This window comes from Chiloscyllium plagiosum, unplaced genomic scaffold (genome assembly GCF_037043375.1).
Source record: "Chiloscyllium plagiosum isolate Xiang-an unplaced genomic scaffold, Cpla_swu_hap1 HiC_scaffold_17, whole genome shotgun sequence".
NCBI lineage: Eukaryota > Metazoa > Chordata > Chondrichthyes > Orectolobiformes > Hemiscylliidae > Chiloscyllium > Chiloscyllium plagiosum.
The window spans coordinates 63914079-63922780 of record NW_028270155.1 but is presented as its reverse complement, the minus strand read 5'-3'; positions in this window follow the sequence as shown (position 1 = coordinate 63922780).

Here is an 8702-nt window from a genome sequence, read left to right as displayed (position 1 = left end):
CACACTCATATTATGGCCCTAGTGATCTCCATTTCTGCCCTGGGAAAAAGTCTCTGACTATTCACACTATCTGTGTCTCCCATTATCTTGAACACCATTATGAAGTCACCTCTCACCCTTCTTTCCTGCATTAAGAAAAGCCTCAGTTCCTGCAACCTTTCATCATAAGTCCAGTCCAGTCCAGGCAGCATCCTGGTAAATCTCCTCTGCACCTTCTCTAAAGCTTCCACATTCTTCCTATAATGAGGTGACCGGAACTGAAAGCAATATTCCAAGTGTGGTCTAACCAGGGCTCTGTAGAGCTGCAGCATAACCTTCTGGCTCTTAAACTCAATGCCCCTATGAATGAAAGCCAACACACCAATTGCATTCTTATCTGCCCTGTCAACCTGGGTCCAAACTTAGAGGGATCTCTGGACATGGACCCCAAAATCCCTCTGTTCCTCCACACTGCCAAGAATCCTGCCTTTAAACTTGTATTCTGAATTCAAATGCAGTCTTACAAAATGACTCCCTTCAGACTTTTCCAGGTTGAACTCCATCTGCCAGTTATCAGCCCAGTTCTGCATCCTGTCAATGTCTCGTTGGAATCTACAACAGGCCTCCACACTATCCACCACTGCACTGACCTTGGTGTCATTGGCAAACTTACTAGCTTTAAACTGAGGGGTGATAGTTATAGGATGGATGTCAGATGTAGCTTCATTATTCAGAGAGTATTAAGGACGTGGAATGACATGCCTGAAACCGTAGTAGATTTGCCAACTTTCAGGGCATTTAAATGGTCATTGGATAAATATATGGATGAGAATGGAATAGTCAATCCTTTCACCTTTTTGCAGTCGGTGAGAGAGAGGGATGCAACGACCAGTCAGAAGTGAAGTGCACACATTTCCCTTTCCATTTTCAGTTGTGGTTTTCAGCCATGGTTATTGCCCATTCCTCACGAAACCACATCCCAATTTGGAGAATACTCCTCTTGAAGACTTCAGCACAGAAGGAGACCATCCAAGCCATCGTGTCCACGCTGACTGTCCAACAGCACTGTGATTAGTGCCACTCTTCCGCCCTTTTCCTGTACCTTACAAGTTTTATTTTCTCTGCACCTAGTTACCAGTTCTCTCCTGAGAGCCACTGTTGAATCTCTTTGTGCCACACTGTGGTCAAGCTAGGTTTTTGTATAGCTGGATAGGATAAATAGACAAAGTCCTTTCTCTGGGGTGGGGGAGTCCAGAACTAGAGGGCATAGGTTTAGGGTGAGAGGGGAAAATATAAAAGAGACCTAGGGGGCAACTTTTTCACACAGAGGATGGTACGGGTATGGAATGTGATGCCAGAGGAAGTGGTGGAGGCTGGTACAAATACAATGTTTAAAAGGCATCTGGGTGGGTCCATGAATAGGAAGGGTTTGGAGGGATTTGAGCCAGGTGCTGGCAGGTGGGATGAGATTGGGTTGAGGATTGCACTGAAGGGTGTGTTTCCATGCTGTACATCTCTATGACTCTATGGTGGGGTTCACATCGGTGTCACAGGTCGGCGTAACAGCGAGCGCTGAAGGGCCTCTACTGTGCTGTATTGTTCTATGTTGTTCTATGTTCTATGTTCTAACCCAGCCTTCCACTTCATCATCCAACTCATTTATAAAAACCACAAAGAGCAGTGGTCCCAGAACAGATCCCTGTGGAACACCACTGGTCACCGAGCTCCAGGCTGAATGATTTCCATCTACTATCACCCTCTGTCTTTTGTTGGCCAGCCAATTCTATATCCAGACAGCCAAATTTCCCTGTATCCCATTCCTCCTTACTTGCTGAACGATTCTACTATGGAGAACCTTATCAAACTCCTTGCTAAAATCAATGTACACCACATCCACTTCTCTCCTTTCAATGTTTTTTTGTCACACCCTGAATGAATTCAATAAGGCGTCTGAAAATGACCTGCCCCTCACAAAGCCATGCTTTCTCTAATCAAACTATTTTTCCAAGTAATCATAAATCCTGTCTCTCAGAATCCGCTCCAATACTTTGCCCACCACTACGCAAGACTGACTGGTCTGTAATTCCCAGGATTATACCTATTCCCTTTCTTCAACAAAGGAATAACACTTGCCACCCTCCAATCAACTGACACTACTCCAATGGACAGTGAGGAGGCAAAGATCATCGCCAAAGGCACAGCAATCTCTTCCCTTGCTTCCTTTAGTAACTGAGGGTATACTTGTCTGGCCCAGGGGATTTATCTATCCTTTTGTTTTTCAACATTTTCAACAAATCAACCTGTTCAAACATATCTGTCTGTTTCACGCTGTCCTCACAAAAGACAAGGTCCCTCTCAGTAGTGAATACTGAAGCAAAGTATTCATTAAGGACCTCCGCTACCGCTTCCAACTCAAAGCACAAGTTCCCTCCACTATCCCTGATTGGTCCTACCCTCACTCTGGGGAGAAAGTGAGGTCTGCAGATGCTGGAGATCAGAGCTGAAAATGTGTTGCTGGAACAGCACAGCAGATCAGGCAGCATCCAGGGTCCAGGAGAATCGACATTTCGGGCATAAGCCCTTCTTCCTGACGAAGGGCTTATGCCCGAAACGTCGATTCTTCTGTTCCCTGGATGCTGCTTGACCTGCTGCGCTGTTCCAGCAACACATTTTCAGCCCTACCCTCACTCTGGCCACTCCCTTGTTCCTCACATAAGTGAAGAATGCCTGAAGGTTTTCTGTAATCCTACCCGCTTAACTGTTTTTGATACTCCCTTCTAGCTCACCTTAAGTAAGCTTCCTTCTTCCTCTTGACTAGATGTTCCACATCCCTCCTTACCCAAGGTTCCTTCACCCGACCATCCCTTCCTTGCCTCAGTGGGACAACCTATCCAGCACTTGCAGCAAGTGCTCCTTAAATAACCTCCACATTTCTGTCATGCATTTTCCTGAGAACATCTGTTCCCAGTTTAGGTGTCTCAGTACCTGTCTAATAGCACTGTAAGACCCCCTACCCCAATTAAATACTTTCCCATACCATCTGCTCCTATCCCTCTCCATGACTATTGTAAAGGTCAGGGAGTTGTTGATGACTATCACTGAAATGCTCTCCCACCTAGAGATCTGACACCTGGCCTGGTTCATTGCCAAGCACCAAGTCCAATACGGCCTTCCCTCCATTCGGCCGATCTACATATTGAGTTAGAAATCCTCCCTGGACACACCTGTCAAAACACTGTTCCATCCAAACTATTTGAACTAAGGAAGTTCCAATCAATATTAGGGAAGTTAAGGTCACCCACGACAACAACCTGTTACTTCTGCACCTTTCCAAATTCTGCCTTCCAATCTGCTCCTCCATGTCTCTGTTGCTATTGGGGGGTCTGTAGAAAACTCCCAATAAAGTGACTGCTCCTTTCCTGTTTCTGACTCCCACCCACACTGACTCTGTAAACAAACCCTCATCGATGGCCTCCCTTTCTGCAGCTGTGATACTGTCCCTGATTAGCAATGCCACTTCCCCATCTCTTTTACCTCCCCTTCTATTCCTTTTGAAATATCTGAACCCTGGAACAGCCAATAACCATTCCTGCCCCTGTGATATCTAAGACTCTGTAATGGGCACAACATCAGAGTTCCAATTACTGATCCATGTTCCAAGTTCTTCACCCTTATTCCTGATATTTCTTGCATTAAAAAATAGATACATTTCAACCCAACACACTGACTGCAACTTTGCCCTATCAACTGTCTATCCCCCCTCACAGATTCTCTGTGTGCTGTATCTGGCTGTACACTAGCTACTCCACCCTCAGATCCGTAGCTCCAGTTCCCACCCCTCTGCCAAACTAGTTTAAACCCACCCACCCTCCTGCCCAGTACATTGGTGCCCCTCCAGTTCAGGTGCAACCCATCCTTCTTGTACAGGTCACCTTCCCCAGAAGGTATCCCATTGATCCATATCTCTGAAGTCCTCCCTCCCCCACCAGCCCTGCAGTCACATGATCATCTACACTCGCTCTCTGTTCCTAGCTTTGCTAGCTCATGGCATTGATCCTGAGATTCCTATTCTACTCATCCTGCCTTTTAGCTTCCAAAATAACACCCCATATACTCTTTTCAGGTCCTCATGCCTTTTCCTAGCCATGTCATTGGTACCAATGCATCCCACAACTTCTGTTTTGTCTCCCTCTTCCTTAAGGATCCTGTCAATTTGATCAAAGACATCCCTCACCTTGACACCGGGGAGATAACATACCATCCGGGAGTGTCGTTCACGACCACAGAATCTCCTGTCTGTTCCTCTCACCATTGAATCTCCTCTCACTATCGCTCTCCTATTTCCCCCCTTCCCTTCTGAGCCACAGAGCCAGGCTCAGTGACAGAGACCTGGCCACTGAGGCTTTCTCCTGATAGGTCACTGCTCCCAACAGTATCCAAAACGGTATAGTTATTGATGAGGGGGGTGGCCACAGCGGGGGGGTCCCTGCACTGTCTGGCTATTCCCTTTCCCTCTCCTCATGGTCACCATTCTAACAGTGTTTGTCATTATATATGATAATTATGTCAAATCTGCTGAGGTGCTTCTGGATTTGCTGAAAGTCACTTTCTATCAAAACAAACATGTCCACAAAGAATTGACATGATTTGTGAAATCATTCGTAAGATTGTTTCATGTTTGTTCGAGAAATTACATTTTCACAATTTAATCATTGGAAGACACACACTATTGGAGTTGAGCGTGATAATTTCTGGACGTTGAGACACTGAAACAATCTGAATACCTGATGTACAAGTTGTCACCGATTATTGCATCCTGGTGAGAATTTGCTTAGACAGAGCCACATACTTTAATTTAATGCTTGTTTAATGTGTTTAATGCTTTATTGCCAATAACAAAATAAAATGAAATAGCTGTTCTCACATTGTTGTGTCTGAATTTTTAAAAATACTCTTGAAAGTGATGATGACCAAACTGGTGCCAAACCAGCATAAGGATACACTAATTAGGAGGAGGTGGTCATTTGGCCCATTGACCCCACTCCGTCATTGAATACAATCCTGGCTGACCTGATTGTGGCCTTGGCTCCACTTTCCTACCTGGAGCCTTTGACAGAGATTTCTTTTTGTCTCCAAATGCAATGCAACCCAACCTTCAATATATTCAACAACCCGGCCTCCACCACGATCCAGGCAGATAAATTCCAAAGATTAAGGATTCTCTGAGAAGGAAAATTCTGTTTCATCTCCATATTAAATTGGAGACCCCTTTTATTGTGATCCCCCTCATTGTGGATTACCCTTCATGGGAAAACAATCCTCTCAGTCCCCCTCAGAACCTTATCAGTTTCAATAAGATCCCCCTCATTCTTCCAAATTCCAATGAGCATATGCCTCCAACCTGTTCAAAGTTTCCTCAAAATCGAATCCTTTCACCCCAGGGATCAGCTTGGTGAACATTCTTCACATTGTTTCCAATGCTATTCTCTCCCTCCTGAAGGAAGGAGACCAAAACTCTACGCAGTTCTCCTGGTGTTGTCTCATCAACCCCCATCAATAATCTGTAGCAGGACATCCATGTTTTTACACTTCTTCAGCGTTTGCTCATTGATTACTCCCTTTACCTGCATGCAAATATTTTATAGTTCTTGTTTTCGGAAACCTTGATTCTCTGGACTGAAGTATTCTGCAGTCTCTGTCCATTTGGGTGGTGCAATGGCTCAGTAGCTACCACTGCTGCTTCACAGCACCAGGGGCCAAGGTTCAATTCCCAGCTCAGGCAGCTGTCTGTGTGGAGTTTGTGCGTTTTCCCTGTGTCAGTGTGGGGTTGCTCCGGTTTCTTCTCACAGTTCAAAGAGGTGCAGGTCAGGTGAATTAGCCTTGTTAAAATTGCCAATAGTGTTAGGTGTGTTAGTCAGGGGTATATATGGGGTTGGGGAATGGGTCTGGGAGGTTACTCTTCGGATGGTCGGTGTGGACTTGTTGGGCCGAAGGGCCTGTTTCCATACTGTTGGGAATCTAATCTAATCTTCGTACCAAAGTGACATTTTCCCACATTATTCTCCAGTGCCTTTTCTTTGTACTTTGACTCATCAATATTCATTTGCAGACACCCTGGAGCTGCCTCAACCTGCTTGCCAACCTATCTTTGTAGTGTCAGGAAATCCTGCTACAAGACAGTCAATTTTTTAATGAAAATAATTGACCCAGATCATATATATTTGAGGGCCCAACATTAATTACTATGGTACTTCACTCGCTCCACCTTTTCAGACTGTAACTAATCTGTTTATCCCAACACCCTGTTGGCTAATGGTGTATTCATGCTAATGTATTACCCCATCACCTTGAGGATTTAATGTGCAGTAAAGTTTTATGGGGCATCTGACTCAATTTTTTTTTGGAAATACAAATCTACCACATCTCCTGGTTCCCCTTTGTCCACCTGCTTGTCACATGATCAAAGAAGTCTTGTAACCTTGTCAAAGGTTTCCCACTAACAAACCCAAGCTTGGACTCTGCCTGATTGTATTGTAATCTTCTAAATGCCTTGTGACCACCTTCTTTCCCATCCCTTATTCTCAAGCTTCACCCTGGAATGCTCACTGTAGCTACTCTTACTAATTGTTGAAGTTTTTATTATGTTTTACTATTTCTTGCTAGTTCCCTTGCAATGCCCCAATTTCTTCCTCAAGATGTTTCATCATCCTTTCCCAATCTCCAAAAGTTTTCCAATCTGCTTTGCTTTTGAAATTAAACATACGACAGAATTCACTTCATCTTGGTGTGACCTCAGCAATGGCAAAAACGACGGGACAAAATGGAGAGGCATCAGAATCTCAACACTGATTGTAATTTTCACTTCAACCTTAAATCCTTCAGCATCTCGCTATTGAGAGGTAACTACCTTATTTTGATGCATTTGCATCTTATTATTATTCCAACTCATCTCATTTATGTGACACTGACAATTCTCCTCCCCTTCTCTGAAAAACAAGACAGCACAAATTTCCAATGTGTAAACCTGAAGACTACACCTCACTGATTGCTTGTCCCAGCCATCAGCCATCTCTGCCTTCAGCATAGTATCCCTGCATGCTCCATGGTCATCACCCTCCTTGACCTTCATCCATAATCAGTCAAGGGATCGGTCTGATTCCAATCCAGGATGTGGAACATGGTTAGGCTAGAGATCCATTTCCTTGCAGTCCATGGACTGGACCAGCATCAATCCCAAAGGCCTAGGGCAGCCAGTCCCCAGGTTACAGGGAGACCAGTCAGGGTGCAGTGGAGACATCAGTCAGGGCTGTGCTAGGTTCAGTCACGGCCGTCCCTCCAAATCAGACCCATGGGGTGGCCCACTGTCAGTCCTCAGCTCAGTCCTTGTTAGAGTTCAGACAAATGAGAGAGGATCTCATAGAGACTTAGAGACTTCCACAGGTATAGACAGGGTAGATGCAGGGAGGATGTACCCGATGGTGTCCAGAATCAGAGGTCACAGTCTGAGGATTCAAGGTAGACCATTTAGGAAGGAGATGAGGAGACATTTTATCACCCAAAGAGTGGTGAGCCTGTGGAATTCATTACCACAGCAAGTAGCTGGTGACAAACCATTGAATGTATTCAGGAAGCAGCTCGAGATAGCACTTGGGGTGAATTGGATCAAAGGTTATGGGGAGAAAGCAGGATTAGGCTATTGAGTTGGATGGTCAGCCATGATCATGATGAAAGGTGAAGCAGGCTCGAAGGGCCGAATGGCCTCCTCCTGCTCCTATCCTCTATGTTTTTGTGTTTTGCTCAATGTCAGTCGGGAGCTAATCGGGGACAGTCATGGTAACGTGGGGAAAGTGAGCTCCTCATGCCTAGGGGTGGATTTCATTGCATAGAGTCACTAGGGGAATGCTGATGGGACAGGGGGACGTTCTAGAGAAGAAGGATGAAATCAGAGGGGGACTGGCTCTCCCAGGCAATGATCATGCAAAGCCATCAAGGACATTGGAATTTAAAAACTCATTGCCCATGGGACTAAAGTGTGCACATTAATTGTAACCTGAAGGTGCTCAAAGGAATCAGGGGGACACTGTAAGGTCATAGGGCACACAGGAGCAGCAACACAAAAGGTAACATGAAGGATGGAGGGAAAATATTCTCACACAGAAGCAGCCTGCAAGTCTCTCACAAGAACATGAAATTGGAACTTTATCACAAAAGCTCAAATATCAATTACACAACAGCAGCAAAAATGGCTGAGACCAGATGAAAAGTGGGTGGAGCAGATATTCCTCTTCTGGGGTGGGTGGAGTGGTTCAGAATCAATTAGCCCTGGTGTTAATGTGAGGGAAGCACAGCCCAATGAAGCTGGGTCAGTGTGTGCGACATACAGGCTTCCCTCTTCCCACATGAGCAAGTAAATTCTTCTCCAGCTAATTCCAGAATTTTTTCCCTGTAGGGAGTGAGGAGCCTGATATCCATCACTCCCTTCCTGGCTCAGGCCTCTCAATCAGGTTATTGGCTAATTTGTCCTACAATGAGACAAAAAGAGGAACTGAGCATGTGCAGGAGATGGAAGTGCCAATAGCAGTGATGCAGGGTCACCAGTGAGTAGTAACTACATAATTACTGAAAAGGACAGCGATAGAACAGGAGTTAGAAGAATTCTCAATTGGAGGTGGAAAGTCAGCTGTGCAATGATTTTGCGAATGTGTGATGGAAACAGGTTCTTG